The sequence below is a fragment of the Miniopterus schreibersii genome (genome assembly GCF_964146895.1).
Source record: "Miniopterus schreibersii genome assembly, chromosome: X".
NCBI classification, from domain to species: Eukaryota; Metazoa; Chordata; class Mammalia; order Chiroptera; family Miniopteridae; genus Miniopterus; species Miniopterus schreibersii.
In genome coordinates, this window is record NC_138104.1 from 9,198,003 (window position 1) to 9,212,855 (window position 14,853).

The window sequence follows — 14,853 nt, forward strand, 5'->3', positions numbered from 1 at the left end:
CCTGATGAGCCAAATCAGTGTTGGATATCAGTAGGGTGTTCTGTCTCAGCCAAACGACCTTTATCTCTTCCCTCTTTATTGTTCTTATCTGGGAGAAGTCATCTGGTCTTCACACTCTTCGAGGATATAGCATCTTGGGTTCAAGATCCAAGGTGGTAAGACTTTTTGCTAAGAAAAGGGGCCATTTTTCAGATAGGCTTCTGTTTCCACATATGTCTATATCATTTAAACCTTGCTGCTACCTGACATTTTGGAGTTTACTCTCCCCATTTTGTTGTTGATGAAACCAAGGCTCAGGAAAGTTATGACTTCAGATCATAAAGGCAAGTTCAAACAATAAAAATCTTGTCAAAGGTTCTTTTTGACAAGTTATAAAATAAATTCATCATTCAGTAGAGTCAAATCAGTGCTGTTAAAATTATAAAACTCATGGAAACAAGAAGCAAGAAGTAACTTTAAAGTCACTGTGATAGTCCATATGTAACAATACTATGGGTCCTATTTAAATGTAATATATTTGTTATATTGCTAAAAGTTTGTATAAGACATAAGCTATTTTCATTATGACTATTTTTCTTTGGAAAGGCAGTTGTCTTAAATCAGGATTTGGCAGCCTTTGGCCACTAGGCAGAATCCAGCCCAGTTAGCAGTGCCAAAAGAACTGTAGCTAGATTTAGCAGCTGTATCCTGAATCTATTGCAGAGCTCAGCTGCACCCTTTTTCTACCTAAGTGTATCGTATCTTTTGAATGGAGGTCCGGAAGCACAGCTGATCCCAGAGGCATCCTTTGTCAGACACGACCTACTTCTGTGCTTATAAGTATTACTCTATACAGGCCCAGGCTGCCCCACTCCCAAACTCAGTGGTCCTGCTATTATAATTCATGAGTTTTCTCCCATAGACTGTGAGCTCCTTGAATGCAGGGCTTTGCCTAAGTCATGCCTTCATCCTCAGTGTTTACCTCTAGTGCATAATATGTGTTCAATAAATATTTTATAAAATTATAGTCACAAAATCAGTGTGGCAGATGGGTGTTCACTCTTCAGAAAATTCTAATTCTGCCATTTCCTACTGGTCTTTTTCATTTCTAGGAGTTATGTAACCTGGGAAAGACATTTTTCTCCCCCATCTTGCTTCATCCTCTGTAGCACTAAGTTTGTTGGTTTGTTTGTTTTGTGGCCTGTTTGCTTTCTTTCTGTTTTTGTTTATAATAGAAGTACTTATTTCTAGACTCACTTCCAAGAGAAATGTATACCATAGAGAGATGGTTCCTGCAGGCATAATGTAAATATGGATTGAAGCTCCTTGAGTCTGAGATTAAATCCTCCAAGACTCTAGGGAGAAGAATACAATTAAGAAAGAGTATTTACTGCCCATGCCTGGATTTCCTTTCCAGTAGATTCCAAAGCTGACCCAGACCTGTCCCAGCCTCACTCTTAGGCAAGTCAGAGGAATGTTCATATTGGCTCCTAAAGCCTCTCAAATATTTCCCCTTTAATGAGGCAATAATTCCTCTTTGACCTGAAAAATCTCAGGTTGTTCCCCATCTATACCCCTGCAGTCATCCCCTCCACCTTTCCTTTAACTCTTGTCCCCATTCCTTTAATGTACCGGACAACTAACTTGTACCCCAATGTAACCAAACCCCTACCCTTCTCCCTCCATTTTTTTCTCTATGAATCTTAAAATAGTTTTATGAGTAATAAAACTAATAGAGGTAAGATTTTTTTTTACTTAGGTTCCCCAAACCCCAAGACTTAATCTCCAAGTCCTTTGACATCAATAGTTGGAGACATTTTCAGGTTGGCCTTAAACCAATGTAAGGTTATTCCCAAAATGTCAGCCCTATGTATGTACTTCAGTATCAGTGATCTGTGCAGTCTGCCATTTAGCTGCAGACTTCCAGATGCTCCAGAAAGCCCTCCAGGAATTAACTCCCAAGGCTTGAGATACTTCTACTCGTGCTGTAAGCCCCAGGGAATGCCCTGGAATTAGTAGTTGGAAACCACTTTCAGCTGCCCTAAGCTTTAAACTTTAGGTGTGGGGGGGGGGGTGCATGTGAGGGAGGAAAAACTTAAGGCCATGCTGAACTTCTCTTGGAGCTTGAAAGTGGAGAGATGTTAAATCTACAGTTGAGAAATATAAAGATACCTGAGGATTCTGACACTTCACTGAATTCCAGTTTCGTTTTGTTTTGGGGAGGGGAGGTTTCATTGTTCCTCTGTCTAAGAGGTAGCCCTGGGAAGCCCTGATACCAGTGGACACAGTTTTCTGTGGTTTCCTAGAGTCCCTATTTTGGACATTTCTATGGCTATCCTTAGAAAAATTCACAGATGAGATGGAGACAATATGCCATGCATCAAGATACCTCTACAAGTGTTTTTGGTCATTTTCTCAGGCCCCAAAATATACAGAATGGGAGGAGTGGATATTTAAATGGCAAACTCAAGGCTTTTATTACACTACTTGGTTGCAAGCTGAGTCTACAGCAGGTGCTTGAGTCCTTCTCACTATGGCATATAGATTAAAACCCTTGCTCTCTAACCCAAGAGAAGGCTGAGCTATAGGCCTTTTGCTCTCCAGTTGGCTAAAAAGAATAGTTGCAGTGACCTAGGGATGGAAATCTGGCCCAAAAAAGAGTGACTTCCCCTTGACAATAAATAGTTGCTTGGTGAGAAACATAACTATTCTAAACACAAAAGGGACAAGAATATCAGTGCCTTCATTTAACTGCATTTAACTGAACTTTTAAGTATGTGCTAGGCACTGTACTATGAATTAAGTTTATAAGAGGAATGTGATATGGCCTTATCTTCTGGTAGAGATTACATTCTAGTCTAGGAGACAACTTTGCAAGCAATAATTACAAGGCAATGTGATGTATGCTCTAATATCAGAATGTACCAGATGCCAGGGAGTCCAGGGAAGGAAAGATATTTGTTCTCTCTGTGGGGGTCAAGAGAAGGTCAAATGAAGTTGCTTTGTGAGTTGATTCTTGAAGGCTAAGGAGGAATTTGCAATCAGGGTATTTTAGATAGACTTTGGGGAAGGAGAGTGAGAAGAGATATCGACCCTGAATGTACCTGGAAGGCTTGGGAGACCTTGAATTAGCAAGGGTAGAAAACTGGACAGGCTGGTGAAAGGGTAGGAAGAAGGGATGGGACATGAGGCTGGAGAACAGTACAGGCTGCAGTATGAGGGTCTTGCATGCCATACTGAGCATTAGAGGACTTTTCCTGGCAGGGATGGGGAGCTAGTGGCAGGCTGCAGCAGGAGAATGGCAGGAATAAACAGGTGATATAGAAAAATACCAAACTGGAGGATAAATTGGAGGGGATTTGCCTGAGGCTGGGAGACCTATCAGGAGAGCACAGCAATTATATAAATGAGAAAGAGCCTTAATAGGGCAAAATCAGGGAGAATCAAGTGATGGTGATAAAGTGGCCCCAAAATATGGACTCAAGTCACAAATCTGATCATATCAAATTATCCAGCTTAAAATTTTCTCTTGACTCTCCAGGACCCATGCCATAAAACAAGGGCTTTCAGATTTCAACTTGGTCTACCTCTCCAACCTCATATTTTTCTATGCCTCCTTTCATAACCTAAACTCTAGTCCTAGTGACCCTGAAGTTGGTTCCCAAAGCCCTATTCATTCACATTTCCATGCCTTTTCAGGAACTATTTCCATCACAGTATCTTCTCCCCAACCTTCTCCCCATAGGGAATTATTACTCATCCTTCAAGACATTTCCCTCTCTCCCTTTCTCTTCCCCTCTCTCGTCTCCCTCTACCTCCAGTTTGGATAGCATCCAGTGAATACTTACCACATTATTTCAAAATTATCTCTTTACATGGCTGTCTCCCCAACAAGGCAATCAACTTCTCTTAAAGAAATGGATCCTTTTGCACTGAGCACATCATTAGATACATAGAGGGGTTCAATGAATGCTGAGGGATGAAATGAATTTTGATAGTTGAATTGACGACACTACATGTGATTATTGGTTATGATGAAGAGGATTAGAAGCTAAGTAGTTTTTAGTTTGCGTAAATGGACAGTCCTAAATAATCTGGTGTTCTCATAGGTTCCCCTGCTTCTACTCCTCACGTACTCTAATGTTTCTTTCACAAAGCAGAGAGAGTGATCATTTACAAATGTAAATATATTCTTCATTCTCCCCCAGCATAAAGCTCCCCAATGGCTCCTTATGACTATCAGATTTAACACAAACTTCTTAGCATGACCTGGCCCTTGCCTGCTTGTCCATCCAACTTTCCTGTCTTTGCTCTCCTCACACCTTTCCTTTTAATATCATATGGTTTTGTAGTTTTTTGCATACACTCTCATGACTTTGATCGTTATCTTTCTTCAACCTGAAAGTCTTTTCCTTTTCTTCTTTTCCTGCTTCCCACTCATGCATTGAAATTGCTTGTCTCCCTTTTCTAGAAGGTAAGCTCTGAAAAGGAAAGGATTATGTCTCATTTACTAGTTACCTCAGTACCTATCACAAAGCAGATGCTCAATAAAGATTGGTTGAACTAAACTCAACTGGGTGGATAATGATACTATTACTAGAACTGTCTATACAGCAGGAGGAGGCGGTTGGAGTAATTGGGAATATAGTATGGGGTGGGATTTTAACATGTGAATTGCACATGTCTCAGGACATACAGGTGGGAAGGTACAGTGGGAAATTTCCATGGTATCTCCAAAGACAGGCCTCTATCTGTATCCATTCATGAACTGGCACTCAAAGCAGATCCAATCACTGTTTCTATTTAAGCAGGGTGATGTCAGCCTCCAACATATATCAATACCAAATCCACACCCAATGCAGAAAAGTCAGCCAAGTCAAATTTCTGGTTCTCTGCCTCTTGCTCTGTGCCTGAAGGTGAGGATTGGATATGGATGATAAAGACTTGTTTTCTTTTTTTCTTTTCTTTTTTAAAATAAGTTTCTTTATCTTTATTGTTGACAATATTACAGATGTCCTCTTTTTATCCTCATTGAATTGCTCCCTTCCACCCTACATCCATCCCACCCCCAGGCTTTCCCCACACCAATGTCTGTGTCCATGGGTTATACTTATAAACATAGAAGTTCTTTGATTAATCTCTCCCCACCCACTCCCCCCTCCCCACCTTCCCTCTGAGATCCCTCAGTCTGTTCCATGCTTCTATGTCTCTGGATCCATTTTGTTCATCAGTTTATTATATTCCACATATAAGTGAGATCATGTGGTATTTGTCTTTCTCTGCCTGGCTTATTTCATTTAGCATAATACTATCTAGTTCCCTCCGTGCTGTGCCAAAGGATAAAAGATCCTTCTTCTTTACAGCTGCGTAGTATTCCATGGTGTAAATGTGCCACAGCTTTTTTATCCCCTCATCTACTGATGGGCACTTGGGCTGTTTCAAGATCTTAGTTATTGTAAATTGCACTGCTACAAACATAGGGCTGCACAAATTCTTTGTGATTGCTGTTTTGGGTTCCTTAGGATATATTCCTAGAAGTGGGATCACTGGGTCAAATGGCAGGTCAATTTTTAATTTTTTGAGGAAACTCCATACTGTTTTCCACAGTGGCTGCACCAGTCTGCATTCCCACCAGCAGTGCACTAGGGTCCCTTTTCTCCACACCCTCACCAGTACTTGTAGTTTGTTGATTTGTTGGTGGTAGCCATTCTCACAGGTGTGAAATGATACATCATTGTGGTTTTAATTTGCATCTCTCTGATGATTAGTGATGTTGAACATTTTTTCATATGTCTCTCAGCCATTTGTATGTCCTCTTTGGAGAGGTGTCTAGTTAGGACCTTTGCCCATTTTTTAATTGGATTGTTTGTCTTCCTTTTCTTAAGTTGTATGAGTTCCTTATATATTTTGGGTATTAACCCTTTATCCGATGTGTCATTGGCAAATATGTTCTTCCATACAGTGGGCTCCCTTTTCATTTCATTGATGGTTTCTTTTGCTGTGCAGAAGCCTTTTATTTTGATGCAGTCCCATTTGTTTATTTTCTCCTTAGTTTCTCTTGCCCTAGGAGATGTATCAGCAAACATATTGCTACCAGAGATGTCTGAGATTTTGCTGCCTATGCTTTACTCTAGGATTTTTATGGTTTCACGTCTTACATTTAAGTCTTTTTATCCATTTTGAATTTACTGTTGTGTATGGTGAAAGGTGGTGGTCTAGTTTCATTTTTTTGCATGTACCTGTCCAATTTTCCCAACACCATTTATTGAAGAGACTGTGTTTACTCCATTGTATGTTCTTGCCTCCTTTGTCAAATGTTAATTGACCATAATGGCGTGGGTCAATTTCTGGGTTCCCTGTCTGTTCCACTGATCTGTATGTCTGTTCTTGTGCCAGCACCAGGCTGTTTTGATTACAGTGGCTTTGTAGTATAACTTGCTATCTGGTATTGTGATTCCCCCCAACTTTGTTCTTCTTTCTCAAGATTGCCGTGGCTTTTGGGGGTGTTTTTTGGTTCCATATAAATTTTCAAAGTGTTTCATATAAGAACATATAAGTTCTTTGATATGTAAAATATGCTGATGGTGTTTTAATAGGGATTGCATTGAATTTATAGATTGCTTTGGAAGGACTTGTTTTCTTCCATCAGTCTCAATTGGGGTTTTAGCCAAAGTCAAACAAAGTTAATGTCAGGCTTTCTGATCCCTGAAACCCTTGCAAACTATATGTGTAAATTCCTGCCTCTCTCCTCCAAATCAAGATGCTTCTTACTCGTAATGAATAGGTATTTTCCCATCTTTTATGTGAAAGTGCACATCAGCACCTAAGTATCTTTCATTGATGTAAGCAGAGTTAAGGGCTTCAATTTCTTATTGAGGTTTCCATGGATGTGTCAGAAACAAATATATCCATGACCTTTGGCAAATAATTTGGGTTCTGATATTTTGTTTATTTGCTATTAGAAAATAATACATAACAGTGTTAACAAATCAAATGACGAGCTGACTCACATTGTAGAGAACAGTCATTCTAACAACACATCTGTACTGTGTAACATGAGATTTCATCCTATTGTGTATTGTTCTCCAAACGTGTCTCATTAGGGGACCCATCGATTAACATTGTAGTACTCTTCCGTAGACAAGACAGTGCTACTCCTAAAAGGCCTTCTTTGACTCACAGAAGAAGACTTCTTTACACCTATAGTCCTGCACTAAGCTACCTCAGGACCTTTGTCCACACCTAAACATCAGATCTCACCACTGTCAAAATCTTGTACAACCTTCACAACAATGGGTCTGTTTCTGTCAGTTTATCAAGATCCTAAAAGTTAGTACAAAGAAGAAAATGCCATTTCTCTTTTTCCCAAATCTTATGTTTTTCTGTGTATCCTAAAACAGATAAATTACATATAACTTTTTTATTCTGATTCTGTCATACTCTGAAGGCATTTTAATGATCTTGTATCCTATTTCCTTGATGATATATTAAAGTTAAATCTTATGACCTCAAGGTCTAATCAATCAATGTACTTCTGGAAAACAGTTTGCTATTCATCGTTGTTTTCAGATTATTTCACAAAAGAAGAGTAATGGGAAGCTCAAGCTTTAGCTTCAGCATTCATGAAAATATACTACAAAGTTATAGTACTTAAATCAGTATGATACAACTGTAAGAATAAACAGATTAGTGAAATACAAGGACCATCCCCCAAAAGATCTCTTGTTCAAACAATATAAGATATTAAAAATATCTGAGGATTGAAAAATTATACATTTTTATATCACACATATGAGTGAAATCATATGGTTCTTGACTTTTTCTCTCTGATATATTTTAGTTAGCATGATATTATCAAGATCCATCTAAGGAAATACATGAAAATGTTAATGGAAATATATATCTTTTATATACATATTCATTTATGTTAAATAATTTTTATTTCCTTCTTTATGAATTTTTGTATTTTAAGTATTCCTTAGACTAGTATATATTTCTTTTATAATCAGAAAAAAGTTCTTTAGAAAGCAACACATTAGGATTAACTGTAACTATTTACAGTAATTCTTTTAGTGGTTAAAATCGTTATTATACAAAGAACTTACATAAATCTAAGAAAAGCCCTAAAACTCTAGATATAAATATATCCTTATGTTGCTGTCAATAGCACTTTGAGTCCTGTTGACCTAAATCTGATGGTCCAGCCAATATTGAAGAGAATTCTTTCTGCCAGCTGAAGAAAGGGATTTTCTTTTTGTCAAGGGACAACCACCTCGTGAGAGGCAGGGAAACTATGGTTACATGTCTTGAGCTCTATACTTTATATGAGATGTAGAGAAGAGCCCTTGGACTGCATATGCACACATGCACTCAAACACAGACACATTTTTCTAGCTCTTGCCTCCTCTTTCAGTCCCCTGAAGGGTTTCTACCACCATACTCCCCACCCCTGCCCCGGTGATTTCAGGGGGAGTCTCATACGTGCTCATGAATAAGTACTGTCAGTGTCCACATGGTGTTGTGTTTTCTTTTCCTTATTCTTCTGTTCCAACTTATATCCTCTGGGTACTCTTATGTGATTTAAGCATCCCTATATTTTCTGGGCAAAGCTAACACTTATGCTGTATAATGCTGCATTTGGAAATTATTGTACCACATCCACTGGGTAACAGCTGCCTCCATTGGCTTCTACAACTCATACTGGGGACTGCTGCTTCTACTATGGGGTAATAGTTTCTCCTGGTAGTGGCTTTTCCTAGATGCTACCAAGATTAGTGCTGGGCACCACTATCTTGAGCCCAGAGCAACTGTTTACACCTTGGAACCTTGTAGCAAGGCCACCATGGACAGGTGTGAAGGTTGCAGACTGCAAAAGAAATGCCTAGCAGAGAGAATTAAGAGGAGTCTGAAATACAACCTGTGTTCCCCTGACATACACTATGGTGTGTTGTTGAATCTGTCCTGGGAAAGGGGATGAATGCCTATTTCAAATTCACCTGCTCAGAGAGGGCAGTGGTTCCTCGCCAAGCTATAGGGTTGCCTAGAGCAGGTGTAATTTTCTAATTTGTACAAAGACACAGTATAGACTAGTTGTGACTCTGCCTATCAGTGTCAAAGTATATGGTGTCTGATATGTTTTGGCAGACAATCTCTCTCTCCTCTTTAGGCTACAATTGAATTTAAGTTCTGTTTGCTTTGTTCACTGCTATATCCCCAACACGTAGCACAGTATCTGTTTCGGTAAATGTTTGTTAACTGAATACATAAATGAAATACTGAAGTTCTAAAGTAGTCACATTTGTGCCCTAATAACAAAATGCTTTTGTAAAATAACACTTTTAATTTTTGACTCCACCTTCTTGCCTTCCCATAAGGCTCTGACTTTGAATCCATGAGGGTAAGCCTGGAGACAAATTCAAGTGACAGCCACTGTGCTCTAATCAGAATTGTCCTTCCCCTATCATGTCTAAAGTTTTCTTAGTCCAACTTTGTATACATGATTCTTTCTTTCCCTAGAATAATTGATCTCCCAAGAGGTTCCTTCAAATACATTTCTGACAGGCCTGTCCCACCAGTTTCCCAGCCATGCCCAGGCATGTGTGAATGCTGGCAATTGACACAGCTTAGACTCAAGTTAAGACCCTTCTCTAGCCCCCAATTATATACACATATATAACCTCATTTAATGTATTCATAATCATACCCAGGTGTATACATTTTGATTCATGCAGATCTACACATTTACATACTTGAACGCATACATCTATGTAATCACTGGTACCTACAGAAAAGAGGTTTAGGAGGCAGGGAATAATAAGAGATACGGCTGAAGAGTTGAGGAGGATGCTGCAATCATTAGGTGAGGAGTGTTAGAAGCTGGTCTAGGCTAGTGGCAGTGAAAATGGATATAAGCAAGTGGACTTGAAATACATATTACAGTGGTAGATTTGACAGAATTTGATGGCAAATATATTATGAAAGGCAAGGGAATACTAATAGGTTCCACCGTGGGCCTGTATTTTATTTCCCATAAGCTTTAAAGGCATAAAAGAAGTACACATCCCCTTAGTGAAAAATGACTCTGCAGTCTTACTCATGGGAGAATGTGGGCTTTGTGATGGGGCCCCCCAAAAACATTACCAGCACAAAGGACATTTATTGAGTTTACATTCAGATAATATATTTGGCTTGGTCCCCTCCACTCTTCAGAACATTTTCTTTCAGCTTGAGCAATGAGAACTGATATTTCTAATGCTGGCCTTCTGAGCCTTCAGGCAGAAAAGAAAAACAATGATGGCAATAGCTTCCTCTAATAGAGTGCCAGCTTACTAAGTGTCAGACTCTACATATACTTTTATTTGTTCTCCACACTAAATCCTCCTTCCAAGCCTATGAGACAGAAATTATTGTTGTCATTCTTCAGATAAGGAAAATGAGGCTCAGAGAGCCACAGCTGGGTCACCTAAAGATACAGTCATTTTATTCCGGTCTCTCTAACTTCAAGTGCATGCTCCTTCAACTACAACAGTGGTTCTCAACCTCAACTGCACATTAACATCACCTGGGGAGTATTTTTTTTTCTCTCTCCCTCTTTCACACAGCTGTACTAACATATAATTTACACCATACAGTTCACCCATTTCAGTGACTTTACTATATTCACAGGTATGTGCAAACCATCACCACAGAGTCAGTTTTAGAACACTTTCATCATCCTGAAAAGAAATCCCATACCCACTTGCTATCACCCTGCCATCTCCCCATCCTCCACCCCTGCCCTAAGCAACTACTAATCAACCTGCTGTCTTTATAGATTTCCTTATTCTGGACTCCAACATTAATGGAATCATATAATATTTGGACTTTCCTGACTGGCTTCTTTCACTTAGCATAATGTATTCAAGGTTCATCCAAATTGAAGTATGTATACGTTTTTCATTCCTTTTTATGGCTTAATAATATTCTACTCTATGAATATACCATATTTTGTTTATCTGTTCATCCATTGATAGAATACTTAGTTATGTTTCACCTTTTGGCTATTATGAATAATGGTACTATAAACCATTCAAGTACAGGTATTTGTGTAGATATGTTTTCACTTCTCTTAGGTATATGCCTAAGAGTGGAATTGCATGGGAACTCTATATTTAATCATTTAAGGAACTGCTAGGCTGTTTCACCTAGGGACTTTTTAGAATATACTAATGCCCTGCCCACTCCACCCATCCATTATCCTCTGACCAAATGAATCATATTCTCTGTGGTTAGGTCCCAGTTGATTCCAATAATCTCCTTCAATATGTTCCAGTGTGCACCCTGCATTGAGCACACTGCAGTACATCATAACCTCAATGATATTGATATATGGCACTACTTAGAATTATCTACTTTTGAAGAATCATTAACCATAAGGATTCAACAAGAAGCCAGTGGTGCTTCAATATTTATTCATTAGCTAAGCCAACAACCCTGGTGACTCATGATTCTGGGAAGAGAAGCTTTGACTAGAACTTTTAAGACTTGTAGCTCTCTTTTCTGTCACCAAGGCTGATCTTCAGTGCAGGAAGATTGAGAAACAAATCTGGAGCTGAATTATCAATGCATTGAGAAGGTATTAATTCCACACACTGCTTGTCACAGTGCCTAGATTGATACCGTAAAAAATTCTTTCACTGGGGTCTGGAAAAATAATGGGTCTCCAAGAGTTCCTTAAGAAACTGCAAAGCTCCCTGACAGAAAGGAAGTTGACAAGGAGGGAGAGAGCCAGGTGAAGAAATTACTTCTTTTTGGCAAGAGGAAAAGGGAGGGAAAATTAGCAGGAATTATTTCTTGCCTTTTCTCAGCCCCTTTCTGCCCTTAGGCTGTTCCATGTTTCTACATTTCTGTGGCATGAGATACTTTCTGATTCTGCCAGCAGGGGACAATGAGGGTGTGGATGGAGTGTGGGAATAAAAAGATACATCCTGGATTTCATTATTCCACCCAAGGAGAATCCCTCCCTGTTTGGCTCAGCTCAGTGCCTGGAGATTTATAGCTGAAGATTTTCAAAATATATCCAGGAGTATGTTTACAGCATAACACACTAAATCAATTGCTATTATGAATTCTCTGCTCACTTCATATTGCTTCCAGGCCTTTGCCCTGGTGACCCTTCATCTCAATTTGCTTCAAAAGAGGAAATGCCAAACTTTTGAAAGTTCCACCATTTCTCATTTTCAACATGTGGTTTGTAGTTTAGATATGTGCAAAATGTTTTCACAAATGTTAGTTACAATTTTGACCCTCAAAAAACTCTGTGAGATATTATTATCTCTATTTACAGATGAAGAAACTGAGGCTTAGAGATGGATAAATGACTTATTCAAAGACACACTACTAGTTTTAGGCAGAAATAGACCTACACCTTGGGCCTCCTGATTCCATGTTCTTTTTGCTCTGCCCTGCCTAAATGAATATCCAATATGCCTTGAAAAGTATCTATAAGTAAAAAAAATCAATACCAAATATAACTTTGTGAATATTTTTACCTCCAAATTTCTCCAACCCCTGAACTTTTAACAGGAGTAAAGAGTAAGAAGCATCACTAAGTGACTTTAAAGAACCAACTGCAGCCCCATAACACAAATTTACATGGGAATAATTATTGTTGTTTGTTTTTAATATTTGCCATTGGCACTTGATGAAGTAGTTTTTGAACTCTATTAAGGTCCTGAATACTTTTGGAAATGTAAATACAATGGGTTGTCTATTTAGATTAAAGCACAGACAGGTATATAAGTCAGAGGGTTCATGAAGCCCAACTTTGGATCCCAGGTTATAAACCAATAAAGGGAGTTGGAACAGAAAAAAAGGAAATGACTGTGTTTGTCCAGGACTGAGGATTAGGAAGACAGATATGACAGAAATGACGAAGTAGAGCAAATTTCAACAGGAATGTTTGACAAAGCAGACCACTGAGTTGGGTTGGGGAGAGAAATAATGAAGGCAACAAGGTGGCTGCCAGACTTCGAGAGTGAAGATGAAGAATGGGAATTGAGGTCTTGATGAAAGTGAAAAACAAGTTGGAGCCAAGTAAAGGTTGAGAGATTGTGATTAGAACTCAAAATTTATCCTTGCTAAAACAGAGTTCTTGATTTTTTCCTCCCATGCCAATCTCTCTCTCTTCCAATCTTTTCCATCTCAGTATTGGCACAACCCAGTTGCTGAAGCCAAAAACCTGGGTCATTCTTGCTTTTTCTCTTACTTTCACATCTAATTCATCACCTAGTCCTGTCAATTTTACCTCCATCATGTGTTCTATATCCAACAGCTTCTCTTCATCTCACTTGTCACCAGTCTAGTCCAGGACAGGCTCATCTGTTGTCTAGACTACAAGAATAGCCCCCTATCAGGCCTGTCTACATTAAAAATTTACCTTTGACAATCCATCTTTCATGCAATGCCTAAAGGAATATGTTTTTTTAGGGTTAATAAATTTTAGCTTTATTTCAGCTCAAACTAAAATATTTTTTGACATTTAATCAGATATATTTTTTATTAAATTAAAATTTTACTCACATATATATTTAAATATTATTTTGTATTAGTTTCAGGTGTACAGAATAGGGGTTAGACAATTATATATTTTATAGAGTATACCCCCAGATATTTCCAGTACTCACCTGACACCTGTCAATTACAATATAATTGACAATATTCCCTATGCTGTACTTTACATTCCTGTGACACGTTTGTAACTACTAATTTATAATTCATAATCCATTCATCTTTTTCACCCAGCCCCCCCCCCCCCTTTGGCAACTATCAATTTGTTTTCTATATCTGAGTCTGTTGCTATTTTGGGGGGAGGGAGACCAAATTACTTTATTTGAAGGAACGATACAAATGAAAGACATAAGTGGATGATTTGTACAAGTTATAGAAAAGATAACAGTAACTCCAACATGCAGGTATTGCTCTGATGACCAGGAAGTCACCGCATGGCTATGGGAAGCCAGCCTAAGGCTCAGCTCTCATCACTGTCTCCCAGGGTGTGCTTGTCAAAGAGATACTCTGCCATGCCAGTTTCAAGGGCCCCCCACCTGTGCAACGTGGTTGCATGGTCACCCAACTCTTCGATGGATTTCGCCTGCTTATTCAGGTAGAGTCTCAATGAAGTCACACAAATGAGGGTCATTTTTGTCAGTGGCCAGTTTGTACAAGTCCAGTAGTGACTGATTCACGCTTTTTTCCAAGTGTAATGCACACTCCATTGCAGTCAGCCCATTCTCCCAGTCATCCCGGTCTGGTTTCTTTATATCCTGAAGGTAGATTCTGCCACCTCATTGCTTCTGCAGCTTCATCAGTTTCTGAGCATGTTCTCTCCTCATGAGATTGGTGAAGAAAATATTTGGCAAAGTTCTTCAAAGCCACATCATCTCAGTCAAAGTAGTAAGACATGGACAAGTAGACGTAGGCAGGGCGGAGCTCCAGGTCTATCTGGCGGTTAATGGTGGCCTTGAGTCCTGATGGTAGTTCTGGCACACCTGCGAGGTGGACCCGGTCATGCTCATGGTGGCAGCTAAGGAGAGGTGGCTTCACTGCTGGAGTGCTGGCGGGGGCCTTGGGGCTGGCAGAGGTCCTATGAGGAGATGGCCAGAGGCTGAATCTGGGCTGCTGGCTGGCATGAGTCAAGCTCTGGGCTCCATCAGAGCACACTTGAAGCAGGAAACCATGGAGACTCTCTGTGAAGACTGTGTGTCTGTTGCTATTTAAAAAAAATTTATATTGTTCTTTAGATTCCACATATGAGTGAAATCATGTGGCATTTGACTACCTTTGATTTATTTTACTTAGCATACCTGCCAGGTCCCTCCATGCTGTTGCAAACGG

General features: G+C 39.3%; 1 pseudogene across 1 annotated transcript; it reads right to left on the reverse strand.

Moving 5' to 3' along the window:
• Positions 1-13,928: 13,928 nt before the first annotated feature.
• LOC308551301 (ferritin heavy chain pseudogene) lies at positions 13,929-14,528 on the reverse strand (annotated as a pseudogene). Its single transcript has one exon. The product of its transcript is annotated as a ferritin heavy chain pseudogene (transcript).
• Between the last annotated feature and the right edge of the window lie 325 nt (positions 14,529-14,853).